The sequence below is a fragment of the Haliaeetus albicilla genome, chromosome 15 (assembly GCF_947461875.1).
Source record: "Haliaeetus albicilla chromosome 15, bHalAlb1.1, whole genome shotgun sequence".
NCBI classification, from domain to species: domain Eukaryota; kingdom Metazoa; phylum Chordata; class Aves; order Accipitriformes; family Accipitridae; genus Haliaeetus; species Haliaeetus albicilla.
Genome location: NC_091497.1, coordinates 9,975,806 through 9,992,365, shown reverse-complemented (window position 1 = coordinate 9,992,365; position 16,560 = coordinate 9,975,806). Strand labels below are relative to the sequence as shown.

The following is a 16,560-nucleotide window of genomic DNA, read 5'->3' as shown; positions in this document are numbered from 1 at the left end:
TATATTTAAAGTATTTACAATGAATTTTGAAATATGAAAATACATTTTATGTTATCACAGTGGAATTTTGTGTGAACCATAAGTGCACTGTAGATGTTTAGAAATACAGTTTTTAGGTTTTTGTCTATTTTTACATTTATTTGCAAATGTTTACTCATTACTAATAGTGTAACTGCTGTATGAAGAACTGGCTGAAGGGCAGAGCTCAAAGGGTTGTAGTGAATGGGGCTACATCTGGCTGGTGACCGGTCACCAGCGGTGTTCCTCAGGGCTCAGTTCTAGGGCCAGTCCTGTCCAATATATTTGTCAGTGATCTGTATGCAGGAGTCGAATGCACCATTAGCAAGTTTGCTGACGATACCAAACTGGGAGGTGCGGTCGACTCTCTTGAGGGACAAGATGCCTTGCAGAGGGATCAAGATAGATTGGAGCACTGGACAATCATCAATGGCACGAAATTTAACAAATCCAGGTGATGGATTCTGCACCTGGGACAGAGTGATTCTGGGCACAAGTATAAATTGGGAGAGGAGTGGCTGGCGAGCAGCCCCGCAGAAAGGGATCTGGAGGTGCTGGGCGACGGCAGGCTCAGTGTGAGTCAGCAGTGTGCCCTGGCAGCCAAGAGGACTGTATTGGTTTTATGTGGCAAGGTTTTGGTAGCGGGGGGGGTTACAGGGGTGGCTCCTGGAAGAAGCTGCTGGAAGCTTCCCCTGTGTTCGAGAGAGAGCGAGCCCATACCAGCCGGCTCTAAGACGGACCCGCCGCCGGCCAAGGCCGAGCCAATCAGTGATAGTGGTAACGCCTCTGTGATAACATTTTTAAGAAGGAAAAAAGTTGGGACGCGGAGAAAACAGCCACCGGAGAGAGGAGTGAGAACATGTAAGAGAAACAAGCCTGCGGACACCAAGGTCAGTGCAGAAGGAGGGGGAGGAGATGCTCCAGGCGCCGGAGCGAAGATTCCCCTGCAGCCCGTGGTGAAGACCCTGGTGAGGCAGGCTGTCCCCCTGCAGTCCAGGGAGGTCCATGGTGGGGCAGATATCCACCTGCAGCCCGTGGAGGACCCCACGCCGGAGCAGGTGGGTTCCCGAAGGAGGCTGTGACCCCGTGGGAACCCTGCGCTGGAGCAGGTTCCTGGCAGGACCTGCGGATCTGTGGAGAGAGGAGCCCACGGAGCAGGTTTTCTGGCAGGACTTGTGACCCCGTGGGGGACCCACGCTGGAGCAGTGTGCTCCTGAAGGACTGCACACCGTGGAAAGGACCCACGCTGGAGCAGTTCGTGAAGAACTGCAGCCCGTGGGAATGGCCCACGTTGGAGAAAGTTCGTGGAGGACTGTGTCCCGTGGGTGGGACCCCACGCTGGAGCAGGGGAAGAGTGTGATGAGCCCTCGCCCTGAGGAGGTGAAGCGGCAGAAAATAACATGTGATGACCGTAAACCCCATCCCTGTCCCCCTTGTGCCGCTGGGGGGGCTTGGTGGAGAAATCCGGGAGTGAAGTTGTGCCCGGGAAGAAGGGAGGGGTGGAGGGAAGGTGTTCTGAGAGTTCGTTTTATTTTCTCATTTACCTTACTCTGGCTGATTTGTAATAAATTGAGCTAATTTTCCCTAAGCTGAGTCTGTTTTCCCCGTGATGGTAATTAGTGAATGATCTCTCCTGTCCTTATCTTGACCCGCAAGCTTTTTGTTATATTTTCCTCTCCCCTGTCCAGCTGAGGAGGGGGAGTGATAGAACGGCTTTGGTGGGCACCTGGCGTCCAGCCAGGGTCAACCCATCACAAGGACAAACCCCATCCTGGGGGGCATCAAACACAGTATGATCAGACAGTCAGAAGAGGGGATTATCCCACTGTATTTAGTGATGGTGTGGCCTCACCTCGAGTACTGTGTGCAGTTCTGGGCCCCACAATTTAAGAAGGATCTTGAGGTCCTTGAATGTGTCCAGAGGAGGGCAACCAAGCTGGTGACAGGGCTGGAAGGAATGTCCTGTGAGGAGTGGCTAAGGACTTTGGGCTTGTCTAGTTTGGAGAAGAGGAGGCTGAGGAGCGACCTCATTGCTCTCTACAGCTTCCTGAGGAGGGGACATGGAGAGGGACGTGCTGAGCTCTTCTCCCTGGGATCCAGTAATAGGATATGTGGGAACGGTTCAAAACTGTGTCAGGGGAGGTTCAGACTGGACATTAGGAAGCATTTCTTTACCAAGAGGGTGGTCAGACACTGGACCAGGCTTCCTAGAGAGGTGGTCGATGCCCCGAGCCTGACAGTGTTTAGGAGGCATTTGGACAATGCCCTTAATAACATGCTTTAACTTGGTCAGCCCTGAATTGGTCAGGCAGTTGGACTAGGTGATTGGTCCCTTCCAATTGGAACTATTCTGTTCTATTCTATTCTAGTGAATGAAAATATAGTTGATATTGTTGATGGAGTGTAGAGACTGATCACCTCATCCTTAGAGAAACACACAGGATGTCATTAAGTTGCTTAAACACTTGAGATGCTTTCATGCATTGTGCCAGGCCTCCAGCTGTGAGTCCAGATGAATACAGTTCTGTTGTAGGTCTAGTATAATATCAGTCATCTCTGAGCAAATGCTTTTCAGCACTTCAAATGGCATGAGATGCTTTTGCTTATGTATCTGAAGAAAACTCCCATTGGTTGAATCATTCCCTTACTCCTCATGGAGGTATCCATTGACTCTCTGTTGACTATAATGGTAATTTAGGCAAGTACAGCTCCCATGTAAACATCTGCACTTTTAGTCTTAGGGGCGGTTGAACCTCATGCCCACTGCTTGCCACTGAGTCATTTTTCTAAGAATGTACTCTCCCATGTCACCTACACTTGAAGTTAGAAGGTGTTTGATTTCTTTGTCCCATGGACACTATGTTATCATCAGTCTCCCAAATTCCTACAACACAATGTAGGTGACTGAAAAATTTGGCTGGGTAATAGTAATTACCTACATTAGAGCACAAGCTTTTATCCTTAAAGCAGTCCTATAGGAATAAAGTGATTTGAAGATAACTTTGGGTGAAACATTTCACCAAAGATAGTTTAGAAGGGAGAGAAAAGATGAGTTTTATTGTTTTATTTTCAATAAATGCCTTCATTGTCTTCATTCTTTGTTGGTAGCTGTCTTGTTAGATTTTGTAGGTTTTGGCATCACTGGCGCAATTGATACTAGGACATCAAACAAGATTACCCTAAGGTTAAGTTAGCACAAGAGCTTGTTTCCAACAGCAACTAAAAGTAAATGTCCAGAGAAAAAACAGAACAGCATATGGTAATACTTCTTCTAGCCTACAAGAGTACCTGAGGCAGAAATGGTTTGTATGGATTTTTCTGACATGAATTTGTCTAGTCTTCCTACAAGCCCATTTACATTTTTACCATCCACAACACCCTTTGTCAAGGTGATGCACAGTCTACCTGTAACTGTGTTTTGAACCTGGCAGCTGACAGCTTCATTTGATGCCTACTAGTTCCTCTGCTGTCAAGGGGCGGAGAACAATAGATCAGTTCTCTACATGCTCTATCATTTCCACCTCAGTCATTTCTTCAAGCAGAAGAGGCCCAGACTACTTATTTATTCCTTGTACAGACACTGTTTCATACTTTTCATATTCTTTTTTGTCCTTCTCTTAACCTTATCCAGTTCCTCTATATCCTTTTGTTTTCTGGGGACCTACACCACACACAGTAAGCAAAATGATTTCTACAGCTTTATAATGACATTCTCCATTTTAGTCTGTGTTTCATTTCTAATAACTCAGTAGTTAACTATTACTGAGATTCACCTAATATCTTCATTATTTTCTCTGCTATAACTTAAAGATCTTTCCTCTGATTGATAGTGGTTAACTCACAGCTCAGAGCGGAAGATGATTCTTTGCCACGAACATCACTCTATATTTATCTACTCTGCATTTTGTTAGCTATTTCCATCCCGAATCCCATAAGATCCGTTGGTGGATCCTTCGTAATTGGCCCTGGTCTTTGCACTTCAGATGGCTTACTATCATCAGCAATATTTTCACTTTGCTTTTCACCTCTTTTCTAGGTCATACTCACCCTCTTTGCTAGGTCATTTATGAATATGTTGAATGATATGGGGCCCAGCACAGACTCTTATGAAACTTCACTGATAGCCAGTGAACTGGCCATTTACTGCTACTTTCTGATTCTCTTTTATAACCATCTTTAAATACTTGCAAAGAGCTGTTACTCTGTAGTTTACCTAATAACCTTTGGTCATAGACATAGTCAGCCAGATCTTCTTCAGCACTTGCTTGTTATAACCACAGAAAGTTAGTCAGTCATGACAATAAAGGACTGAAACTGTGTGGCTATCCACCTCCAAGACATGAGGCTAGGTGATATAAGTGCCTCCTTGGCCCAGAGCTCTGTGAAACTCCGAAGACAGCTGCCATCTGAGAATGAATAAGAATGTGAAGCGCATGAACATAAGGGATTCAGTCACTGAGGCTTGAGAAAGGGAGGATCGTATTTATAAACTAACAAGCTCATAGAAGTATTACAACCAGTACATTTTATTATTAAAATGCCATAAAATCATACTGAATCTTCACATTTTTTCCCCACATGTCCCAGTAGGCATTCCTCAGAATGAATACAAGAACAGCTATGAATCAAGTATAATTCTGGCTGCAATAAATAAGATCAACAAGCAGCCCTAAGGGTAGCTCCAGCACAGCAGTTTACCATCTTTTTTATTAGTTATATAAACAGCCTCAAGATATTTTGTCATATGATATCCCCATGGCATCTTTAAAAAAACCCAAAACCTTTTAATCTGCCTGTAAAAGCTTGTAATGTGTAGCTCAGCCTTGCAGCCCTTTGCTTTATCTCCATGTACAGCAAAGGCTAATTTGTCCCCTTTAAGCCTTTCACTGCAACCTGATGCTCTCTTAATCACCCCCTGAAACTCTGCTCTGTTTATCCTCTTTTACAGAGACAGGTGCAAGGGATTTTATTAATGCAATACCTTCTTAAGTGGTTTAGTTTTATCCTTTACTATTGATCCAATGGTTTAAATCCATTAAGAGGGTGTGAACAGACACTTTATTCTTTGCTTAATACAATCCACTCTAGAAAAGATAGGTCATAGTATTCTGTCGTCTTCTACACCTTTATTTTTTTCTGTAAAACCTGAGACCAATAGGAGATTGCAGAACATCTAGCGGCCATGTAATTTTGGCTGACACGATTGTTTGTCTGTGTTAATCTTTAAGTGATTTATTCATATTTTAAAAATTCATTTCATTATATTACATTTTTATAATAATTCTAATATTCTAAGTATGACTACATACTCAAAACCTGCAGAACTTTTCATATGGGCTATATGTTACCCTGGATCCTTAAGTTTCCAGACAGTAATGCAACAGTGATAACATTTACAGTAAACCTGTGAGAGTACTTTTCAAATACATAGCATGCTCTATATGAGGATATTAAGCATAATCTGGATGATGGGGTAGAGTGCACCTTCAGCAAGTTTGCTGATGACACCAAACTGGGAGAAGTGGCTGATATGCCAGTGGGTCATGCTGCCAGCCAGAGGGACCTTGACAGGCTGGAGAAACGGGCCAACAAGAACCTCATGAAGTTGAACAAGAAGAAGTGCCAAGTCCAGCACCTGGGGAGGAGCAACCCCAGGCACCAGTACAGGCTGGGGGCAACCAGCTGGAAAGCAGCTTGGTGGAAAATGACCTGGGGGTCCTGCTGGACACCAAGTGGAACATGAGCCAGCGATGTGCCCTTGTTGTAGAGAGGGTTAATGGTATCCTGGGCTGCATTAGGAGGAGTGTTGCCAGCAGGTCGAGGGAGGTCATCCTTCCCCTCTGCTCAGCACTGGTGAGGCCACACCTGGAGTACTGGGTCCAGTTTGGAGCTCTCCAGTACAAGCAAGGCATGGATATACTGGAGAGACTGCAGTGAAGGGCCATAGAGGTGATGAAGGGTCAGGAGCATCTCACGTATGAGGAAAGACTGAGAGGTCTGGGACTGTTTACCCTGGAGAAGAGAAGGCTCAGGGAAGTCTCATCAATGTGTACAAATACCTGAAGGGAGGATGCAAAGAGGACACAGCCAGGCTCTTTTCAGTGGCGCCCAGTGACAGGACCAGAGGCGATGGGCACAAACTGAAACACAGGAGGTTCCCTCTGAACATCAGGAAACACTTTGTCACTGTGAGGGTGACCGAGCACTGGCACAGGTTGCCCAGGGAGGTTGTGGAGTCTCCATCTTTGGAGATACTCAAAATCCATCTTGACATGGTCTTGGGCAACCATCTCTAAGTGGCTTTGCTTGAGCAGGGGGGGTGGACCAGATGACCTCCAGACGTCCCCTCCAACCTTAATTTTTTTTGATTCTGTGATTCTGTGAAAGAGTTAATGAAAATTCAATCTTAGGTAATCTGAACTAATCATTTTTTAGAGAAAGCTCAGAGGTCCCATTTGTTCAAGATAATACTGAATTTTGTCATTCTGGGAAGTATTTAATGCATACTTTCCACATGAGTTATGATACATAGCAGAGTCAATCCAAACTTACAGTGTGTACTGCCCTAGAAAGAAATGCAGCGATAGCTTCCTGCCATGAGCATTTTAGCAGCTAAAGTAAACAAGCATAGTAAGAGATGGCAGTAAACAAGACAGGAGTAATTTTTCTTTGACTTTTTAATACCAATAAATAAAAGTAATGAGGTTTTGAGTAGTATTTAAGCACTTGCATGTTTAGCCATGGAAAACACGAGGTCTTTATGACAATGGCAGTGGAACCAGCAAAGCACGCTGTCTCCATTAACATGACCTCAGGGATGCAGGCTGGTTTACCTCCTTCCTTGATGATTTTTTAAACACTTGTTCCAGCATGACTGTCAAAGAGTGATGCATGTATATGTGTAAAGGAAGAGTTTTTAGAACAGTCCAGGCTGTTCTAATGAAAAGCAATATTCAATAGCGGCAAAGAAAAATACTAGTGTGCTATTTACACATTCAGTGGAGATGTATGGGGGTGTGTGGTTGCTTGCATAGCAGAGATACATCTATTAAAGTTAAAACAGTCTGCATACATAGCAGTAGGGAAATAGTTCTACCATGAAACATGTATGGTTTAAAAGCTATCTATTTTTCTTAAGATATAAACTCGCTGCGTAGAGGGGAAAATCTTGTTCTTTACCCAAGTTGCGTATTTATCTAAGTTTTCCAGGAGTTTTAAAATTCTGTTTGTTCTATAAGGAATTTAATGTCCTCCAGGTTACATTACTCAGAAAAAACCATAGTTTTTCTACTGAAAGAGTAGTACTCCCTTCCTGTAGGACGAGAGGAAGTTTGCAGTCTCTTGCGCTTTAGCACATGCTCTCAATGAGGTTATTATGCTGCTATTGGCTCTGCGACAGACTGAAACCTGGATAAGCATGAAATACTCCACTTTAACTTGGGTTGTGGAGCTAGATTTCTGAAAGATAATTTGGTAGTAGTTTATATCCCTGCTGTCTGCAGGAGCTCTGTTCTTTCTTTAAAATCCTCTCAACATCTTGCAGTCTTACAGATGAAATAGCCATATATTTATACAGGTGTTCTCAATACCAGAGTACAGAATGGCCTACGAGTACAGACAGAAGAAGCTGAGTAGGATGACAGACAGAGGTATCATAGATATGTTCTTCTTCCCCCTCTCCCCTTCCATCTTCTCACCTTGCAGTCTGGTGAATGTCAGCGTGAGCTGACAACACACGAGTGACACATATAAACTGCCACAGAGTCTGTCACGTGCCCGCTGACTGCAGCTTGTGCCAGCTCTCACTGAAGGCAGCAGAAAGACTCCTTCCAGCCTATTTCTCTTTGAAGCCTGGATTTTCTGTCCTGTGAGGATTCACGTACTTTAAGAAAAGTCCAGAAAGTTCCACAAGAATGTCTTACGAGGACACTGCAAATCTGGGTCATTAATAGACACAGAATAAAACGTGGAGGCTTATGCACAGAGCAGCTAGTGAAAAGGATTAAGGAGGAAGTGCAGCTTTTTTTTTTTTCCTCTCAGTGTACTTCTTCTCAGGTTTCCACTTCTTACTCTTGCAGTGTTTTTGTACGGTGCTGACAACGCAGTGCCGGTACAACTATATGAAACCTTTTTTTGCTATTGCAGGAAACAAGCATTGTGTCAGCTCTTTTTTATCAGGTGTCAAGGGTATTTGGTTGTGCTCCCAACTATTGGAATTGGAGGGGTTACTGCCTAGTGTAATTGCAGCCTTCCTCCATTCTGTTACTGCTGCCAGTTTCTACTGAGCCAAATCAATCCTGACAGCTGGCCAGATGCTTCTTGTGCCAGTCAGCAGGACTCTGGTCTCAAAAGAGCATCTGGTTATAAGGAAATTTTGCAGCAAACTATAGAGCCAATCTTGTTTTCTAAAAATACCGTCATAAACACTGAAGAAAAGGTATTTAGTGACTTCACTAACACACCTGTTTTTTTTTAAAGTGGGGGCGAGCACTTTTTCTCTACAAATTCTGTTTATGTAGGGTTACTGGAGACTTGTACAAAGCTTGTTTTAGTAGATAAACTGTATATATCATATCTTTATTACAGCCTGTGCAGCCCACAGACTCAAGAGCAGCTGCTTAGAGTGTAAGCCAACAGCACAAAATACATTTTTCCTAGTATTTGTTTAGTGAGGTCACAACATTCATTTTAATTTGGAAGGTCTTTGGGGCATGGACTCTTTAGCTGCCTTAAACATTTTTTTCTACTACAATATAATTAGCAAATAATAGGTTTTCTTTTTTTTTTTTTACTGATCAAAGCAGAACAGTACAACACTTTTCATAGAATACATCACTGTTCTCATGCAGTTTCTTTAGATAAATCTGGACTTGTTTTCTTACAGCTTATTTTCACTTTGCTCAGAAAACATTTTAATGGAACAATGAAGAATGGGTCAGGAAAAAGGAATCCTCCTTGTTCAATACTACCTTCACTGCCTCTGCTTGATGAAGTAGAGTGCTTATATATTTCTGAACACAGTAAAAATGCTAAGTATGGATAGGCTGCCTGTTTTTCATTTAATCTTTTTCTTTCCTCAATGGAAATGACTGGGATTGTGATCTGAAAATATCTCTATTCATCCAAGGAGTGAAGAAGAGGGAATAGAAGTTCTATACTTGACAAAAGCTACTGATGTAGTCACAATAAAGGCTATTTGTTTTTCCTATTGTATTGGTCCATATGTAAGTATATATGCTTTGGACATCTCTGCATATGCTAAAACGTATTCACATATGTTTCTTGCAAAACTGGAAAGCAAGTACAACTGGTGAACCCTGCTAAGCTCCCAGAGAGGTCTCCCACTGCCTGCTTGTATTCAACTGTTCTAATAATACCAATAAAATGGCTTGTTCTGCTGTCATTTTCTGTCATGAAAACAAGGTGATATTGTCTATATATAAATTCCAGCATCTGAATTCCACATGCTGGATGTAGTTATTTCTTCTTTGCAAAGAATATTTCTATTGGGGAAAAAATGATGCCACAAAGTCAGAGTATTTCTGGTGCAATTTGTTTATTGACTTAACATGATACTTCTGTCAATAAAGGTATTTACAAATTGCAGCCTCCTTCCTATGGGATCTTCAGGTTTTCAGCTTTTCCCTCTGTTGGACTTTCTCATTTTGGCAGTATAAAAACATCCTTTAGAGTCATTATACCAAAGAAACTCCCATACAGTTCATATCCATGATGCACTTCAGGTCAAAGTAGTGGGGAGAGAAAAGGGGTAAAACAGGGAATTAAAACTACTGGCTTCTCACTGTTCTTAGAAAGAAGTGCAAGTGCCGCTGGATAAAAATAGGACTTCTGTCATCACCTTAGTCCTAAGTTTTCTCAACTTATTTTTACCATATTCAAAGGCAGTTGACATATGTCCTCATTTCTTTTCCCTTTTGTCACAGGGCTTATACTAAGAGCATATGTTAAGTGAAAGTTTTTGAGGTTTGTACTGTGTTGTAAGTGCTGTCTTGTATTAAATTTTGTGTTACTAAACAGAGGATTTGCCACACTCATTGTTTTTTCCAAATAATGGAGTGTCCTGATTTGCAAAGTTTAAATATATCTTGCATTTACATCACTTCGGAAATAGGGGCACAGTAGTAAAGATCCTGTTCATTTAACTTCGCCTTTATTTCTCCATTTTCAGTTTGCAACTGAAAGGCTGGAAATTTTACATCTGTTTACCAATGACCACACACCATTTAACATGATAACACCAGCCAAATGAATCTCTCTTAAGTGTAATGCTGTTACGTGTGTCAGAACTGAGCAGCAGTTATTATTACCCTTAGTTTAAAGGTAGTGAAATTAGCTCCTGGGGATAAATTCCTGTTAAGCACCAATTAGCGTATAGCTCTTTTCTTTGCCATTGCCAGCGCAATCTAGTGTGACCAGTGGACAGTGATTCAGGAGACCTAAACATCAGCCCAACCCTTCTACCTATTGTGCTGGGAAATAGTAATTAACCTCTTTGCATTCCCTCTCTTTTTCGGCAAAGTGATTCTGAGCTTTTATCAAAAAAGCTGCATATGAGCTGTGTATCCTCATTATTAAGTTACCAGGAGCTATTTCTGTTTAAACATTTGGCCCACAATGCGTGTTCTTGTTTGTTTCTTCTGTGCCCCAACTCTGCGTTACCCTCTCTGTTTCACGGGCGGGTTCCCTGCCCATCCCAGGAATAATCTATTCACATTTCTTTAGGTCAGGGCCAGCAGCACCAAGAGCAGCACCAACTGATTGAAAAGCTGGAATTTGCTGCTGTGGAGACCCAGCTGAGGAAAAAATACTAGTGGTTTGATGCCACTGAGAGCTGGAGGAATATCTATATGAATAGACTAACAGACAAACCAGCACAGGGAAAGAAGAGGACCTGTTACTGATCCTGCACTTGAGGAGGCTAGGAAGTATGGACAGACTGCTAGGAATGCTATGCCAGTGCCCGAGAAAGCAAGCAGTGTTTGGGAGGACAGCTTGCAGCCTTGAAGAAGTCTGAGGAATCCCGAGTAAGATGATGAGCAGAAGGTTTCAGTACTATCGTAACCAGCTGGGTGAGTATGACTGACATATCTTTCCACCTCCTTAACCATTTTCCAGCTCTCTTCTCATGATCTCCACTAAGCATAGCCATTTTGCAGAGTGCGTTCAGTGAGGTGGCTGGGCTTTCTGCGTGTATTTCTGTCTCTGTTTTCCCCAGGGCTGTCTGAATCTGGCAGAGCATCACGCTTTCTGCCTCCCTTGTTCAGCCAACTGGCCTGAGGGTGGAGACAGGTTTCTCTGCAGCTATCACAATTGCTTTGTACAGCAGCAGACAGGCTTGCTAATTTTCTTTCTACTTGTGCCTTTGCCTGCTTTCTAGAAGTTCAGTTACGATCTCTGCTCCACATAGCACTGTCAACAATAAAGTAGCATGCACAGAGCGTTGCTGAGGATTAGGACATCTGTTACTGCTGTGCATTTTTTTAGCATCTGCATAAAACTTCCTACCTATGGGTATCACCTGTATTTTGTACTACAAAACAAAGTGAAGTGACTGACAGAAAGACCTAGAACACTCTTCTGGCAAATAGCAGTAAAAAGAAAGAACACAAATAACCAAAGAACACTAAAAACCAGCTTTTCCTTTTTGCTGGGCAAAGGACTTTCCTGGATAACATAACTTGAGGTATGAATTACCAGTATGCTGTCTCTTGAGATGAGTCGCTATGTATAATGCGAAGTTTAACTTACTCATCTCCGTGTTCATTTCCCTAAAAGTGAGGTTTACTTAGAAAATCAGCTTATTTCAACTTGGGTCCCAGTTGGATGGCAGGTGAAAATATAGAAATGTTGAAACAGACATGTTTGTGAGCAGTAAGCTTTATTTTAGTTTTTTTTCAACGGCAAATCCAAATTCTACTCAGTGCTTGTTGGCATATCATGATCATTATTTCTGTATTCTTGTTTTGAGTTACACCTCACATAAGAGTTTAAAATGACAGAACAATAAAGATACTTTATTATTGGTAAATATAGCATTTAAAAGCAGCCGTCTGTTCAACTGACAAGTGAAATATTTTTGAAATACACGATTTCATATAGAAAACTCTTTTGTCTATACGTCTTGAACAATTTTTATATTCACTTCTTATGTTATTTCATGAGCTTTATGCTATATATACAGTCATTAATTAACCTCTAATATTGATTTTAATTCTACCTGAAGATGAAAGAAATCTTGTAGAAAATATTGTGGAAAATATAGCTAAAACATAGATGAATCAGGAGAAGCTAAATGAGTATAAATCATTTTTTAAAATAAATCAACTGTTTCCAGTTGTTTTCTGTGCTTAATAAACTTATAAAATTTAAACACATGGTTTATAAAACTAATTAGTTACAGTCTTACTTACTTCTGTATATATCATTTTGTATTAGCATGAATTTCTTGGTTGTTTTTAATCTCAACATTTAATTTAGCTTTAAAATGAAATAAGACTTGTTGGCCAAAAAAAAGTTGCAAGAACATAAATCTATGTGACTCGAAGTCTCACCTCCAATGTACACAAAATATTCCACTGAAATTAATGCTGATTGACTGCCACAGATGAGAAGGTTTGTCCTTCTGTAACTGAGGGAAAGAAAATGCTGAGCATAGAGAGGATTGCTGGTGGGCATCCAAATTCTTGTTATTGAATCTCTCTTCTCTATGTCTTGCTGGTTTATGTCCACCTCTTTTTTTTTTTTAACTGAAGATTTTCTTAGGATGTGGCTTCTCAGAAGGGTATTCAATTGTGGGACTGAAAAAAAATTCAACCCTGAAACTGTCAACGCAATCATATGGCTGTAATCACATTGCTGAAGTGATCGTTAAGCACCGTAGCCCCAATAAAAGCAGGATCTAGCAGAGCACAGGGACGCAAAGCTATTATTGTGATATGATTAATGCAGAGAAATAGGCACCTCTAAAAAGTGGTTCACTTGTGTATGGCCACCATGAATTTACCAACAGCAAACAGTAAGAGTGGGAGCATGTCCGACTGGTGGCTGCCCTGGGGTCTTCACGATGCCTGCAGCCATCCGTCCGGGCACGTGGAGCTGAAGACAAGGCTTCAGCTTATCTGATGGAGACAGAAGTGAAAACGTCTCCTCGTGCCAAACTGCTGTGGTGAGAGCATTGATTCAGGAAGAGGAGGCTGGATGTTCCAGACCCCCAGAGGGATGCTGCAACCACTGGCGGGGTGGCAGCCGAGTTGCACGTGGTGAAGAATTCAAAAGGTACGGAGGCAAAAAGGGAGAATAAGAGCAGTGGTCAGACAGTATTTACTCTGCAGCACCTACAAGTCAAGCTGTGTTTCTTCCCATGATACTACATCTATTCTGGACCCTAGCTTATTTCTCTTTTTGCTACTTTTTTGTGAGGTATGTAAGGAAAAATATCTTCAGCCCAGCTCACTGAAGCAAATTCAAAAGCAGAAAGGCTTAGAATTTTATGTCTCTATTTTAGCAAACGTTTTCAGACATGTTTCTGCCAATGACCTATTTCATATAAATCAAGCGGGAAGTGAGTTTCCAATTCATATTCAGATATGTTAAGACATCAGATCTCAGGTTTTATATTCATCTCATCAGAGAACAGAAATATTCCATGAGACCTATCTAATCTATCCAAAATAACTTAGAAACTTGCTGAAATTCCCACAAATGACAGAGCAAGAATTATATTCTAAATTCTTTGGGTAATGATTTCTGATCATTTATATCTTAAAAAATTACAGATTATTCATGTAGCAAAATGGTGACATTTGCTGAATACGTTCTGGGAATTGCTCATCTGTCCTAACTTAATATGCTGTTTGATTGAAGTCATATGTTCCCAGACTGCTAAAACAAGAACTTCATTGTTAGGAAAAGGAAACCTAGCAAACCACACATTTTTAATACAATCTCTTGCTAAATTTTTTCTGCAAGTACATTTTGCTTTGAAGAATAAAATTTTACAGGTTTCCAGAGGTTGTTGATTTATGCCGCAATTCATTTCGCCTAACTTTAGATGTCTAGATTGGTCACCCTAAGCTTCTACAGCCAGTGGGAAGGGCAATTCCAAGGCATCTAACCTATCTCATGCATACTTCTCAAAATGAGATGAACTGTCTTGGGAGACACTTTTCTCTACATTGAGGTAAAGGCCTCTATGAGCCTAGATGAATTGACTCAGATATCTAACTTGTAGACACCTCAGTTAAATTTGATTCTCAGATGCAGTTTAAGTGCATTTCTGTGGAATTAATGAAAGAATTTTTTTTTCTGAAGCAGAAAGGCTAAACGTGGTCTCAGTTCTTTGAGAAGACAAGAGTAGGATAAGTAATATTCATGCATTTGATTCTCCTTCCCTTTCCCTATATCCCCATAATAGATAAGATAAACTTATTTTCCTTGCCCAGTCTTCTAGGAGAGTTCATCTACATTCAATTGTAAGATCAGTCTTCATACTGCTGCAATAGAGATAGCTCCTGCAGCATGGCTTTCATGGTTTTCATAAAGCTTGAAGAGAAGCTGGGCCATTCAGGAGTGCCAGGTAGGAGGACAAATGTATAGTCCAAAGGCTACATATATTCATCCCTAAATCATAGGAGAGACTATGTTTTAGTTAAGATAAATTTCTACTTCAGGCCTTTTATCTTCTCTGTGAGTTCCTGCTGTGCAGGAAAATAGAAGCTGAGTTCCAGTTCAATGAGTTTTCTTCCATTATGTCTGGATTGTCATTAAAGTCATATTAAAAGATTCAATATAGCATCATAAGGCTAACTAAAACCATTGTTTGACTTTATTAGTGTTTAGTCCTCATTTTATTTCTTATAGCCTTTTCTACTATAATTGAAGAAGTAATGAACATTAAGAAATAAATTTACATGATTGACTCCTTTTCTCACGGAAAAGGAATGGAGCTTTTCTTCAAGGATCTCCTGCTGCCTTTGAACACTGAGTACTATCACTACTGAGCTTCTTACAGTTTCTGAAATAACCGTGATCTCTGAATTGAAACAAATCCGCCTCCAAGCAATTGGAAGTCCTTGTTCATGTCGATACTATATCTATTTATTGCAAGTTCAATTAAGAGACAAAATTAGATAAGACAAGACCCAATTTCCTGTTTTCCAAAAGTTTAATATATTGCAAGACCATAAGGGTAAATGGCAGCCTTTAATTCCAGAGTGTGTTTTCCAACAACTCTGCTGCTGCACACCTACTGCAGATAGATTTATGTTCCAATTTGAAATAGTGACAGAGGCTGATTTTTTACAGACATAATTAAAGAAAGGGTTCACTAAGGCTTGTAAATCCACAGACACTTCACATTATATAACTTTATTTTTTCAACAGTAGCTAACTCAAATCATGCAACAATATTTTATGGAACGGGTTCTGTTGACCCACACTGGACTTAGATTTTATGAAAAGTGCAGCAATGTCATGAGATTTTAGGAAGTAGTCATTATGCTTTGTAATATTAAAGCATCTTTCTGGATATGATTCTTCCATTGTTCTGTTTTCTGTGACTCAGCCGGTGGCTGTATAGGTAGCTATGTCCATTGCTAGTAAAATGCACAACATAATACCGCATTACTCTTAAGTTTATGCAGATGTACCCTTGCTGCTGTCAATGAAATTACATCAATATAAATTTGGTTTATCACCAGCATGAATTATGCTCACATTTGTAATTTAGATCTTATGAGATACTATTCATAGTTGAAAATGCATTATCTCCTATTAATGGTAAGCTTCTGTGTATATGTATTGAACTCACTTTAGCAGTAGTTAAGATTCACTGAATACTCTCTAAAGTTTTGTTTGTCTGCTTGTTTTAAATTTTAATATTTAACATCACTAGACTTATTTTTATAGACTCATTATAGTGGGATAGTAATTGTTTGTGCTGAGGAGTATATGAAAAGATTAATGGGTTGTGACTTAGTACCTGCTGAGGCTTCAAGCAAAATCATTTATGCATTCTTAACACACTTATCTTTGAATTTACTCCCCAGCAAAAACTATTATCTAAGGTGAAAGCATTCATTGACTTGTAATGGTAATAATGCTATCTGGATTTCCAGGTAATATTATGCATATTATTGGTGTTGAGGATAAGATAAAGGCAGCAAAAAATCAAAATGTGTTGAGGCTAACCATAGAGGTCAATGTGAAAGAGACAGTCTTATACAAATACATCAGTGGCAAATGAATTACTGGGGAGAAAGTAGATCTATCAAAAGGATAAAATAGTGCAGGCAATGAAACAAATGGTAATTTAAAAATAGCTGACGTTATTTTCATTTGAAAATTCTCTTCAGAAAAGAAGTAATATGAATAATTAGCAAGGGAAAAAAAACCTGTAAAGGTGAGGTTGAACATGTGCAAATCAGCCAGCTGAGATGCTGTGCTTCCCAAGATTTTAATGGATCCATTTGATAGGCAGAAGAGATTTTCAAAGGTGTGAAGGACAAATGGTGTCCTACTCTC

The 16,560-nt window shown here is 40.7% G+C and overlaps 1 protein-coding gene across 1 annotated transcript in view; it reads left to right on the top strand.

Annotated features, from left to right (window-relative positions):
- Nucleotides 1–16,560, top strand: part of GPC5 (glypican 5) — a 729,332-nt gene that overhangs the window by 609,862 nt on the left and 102,910 nt on the right.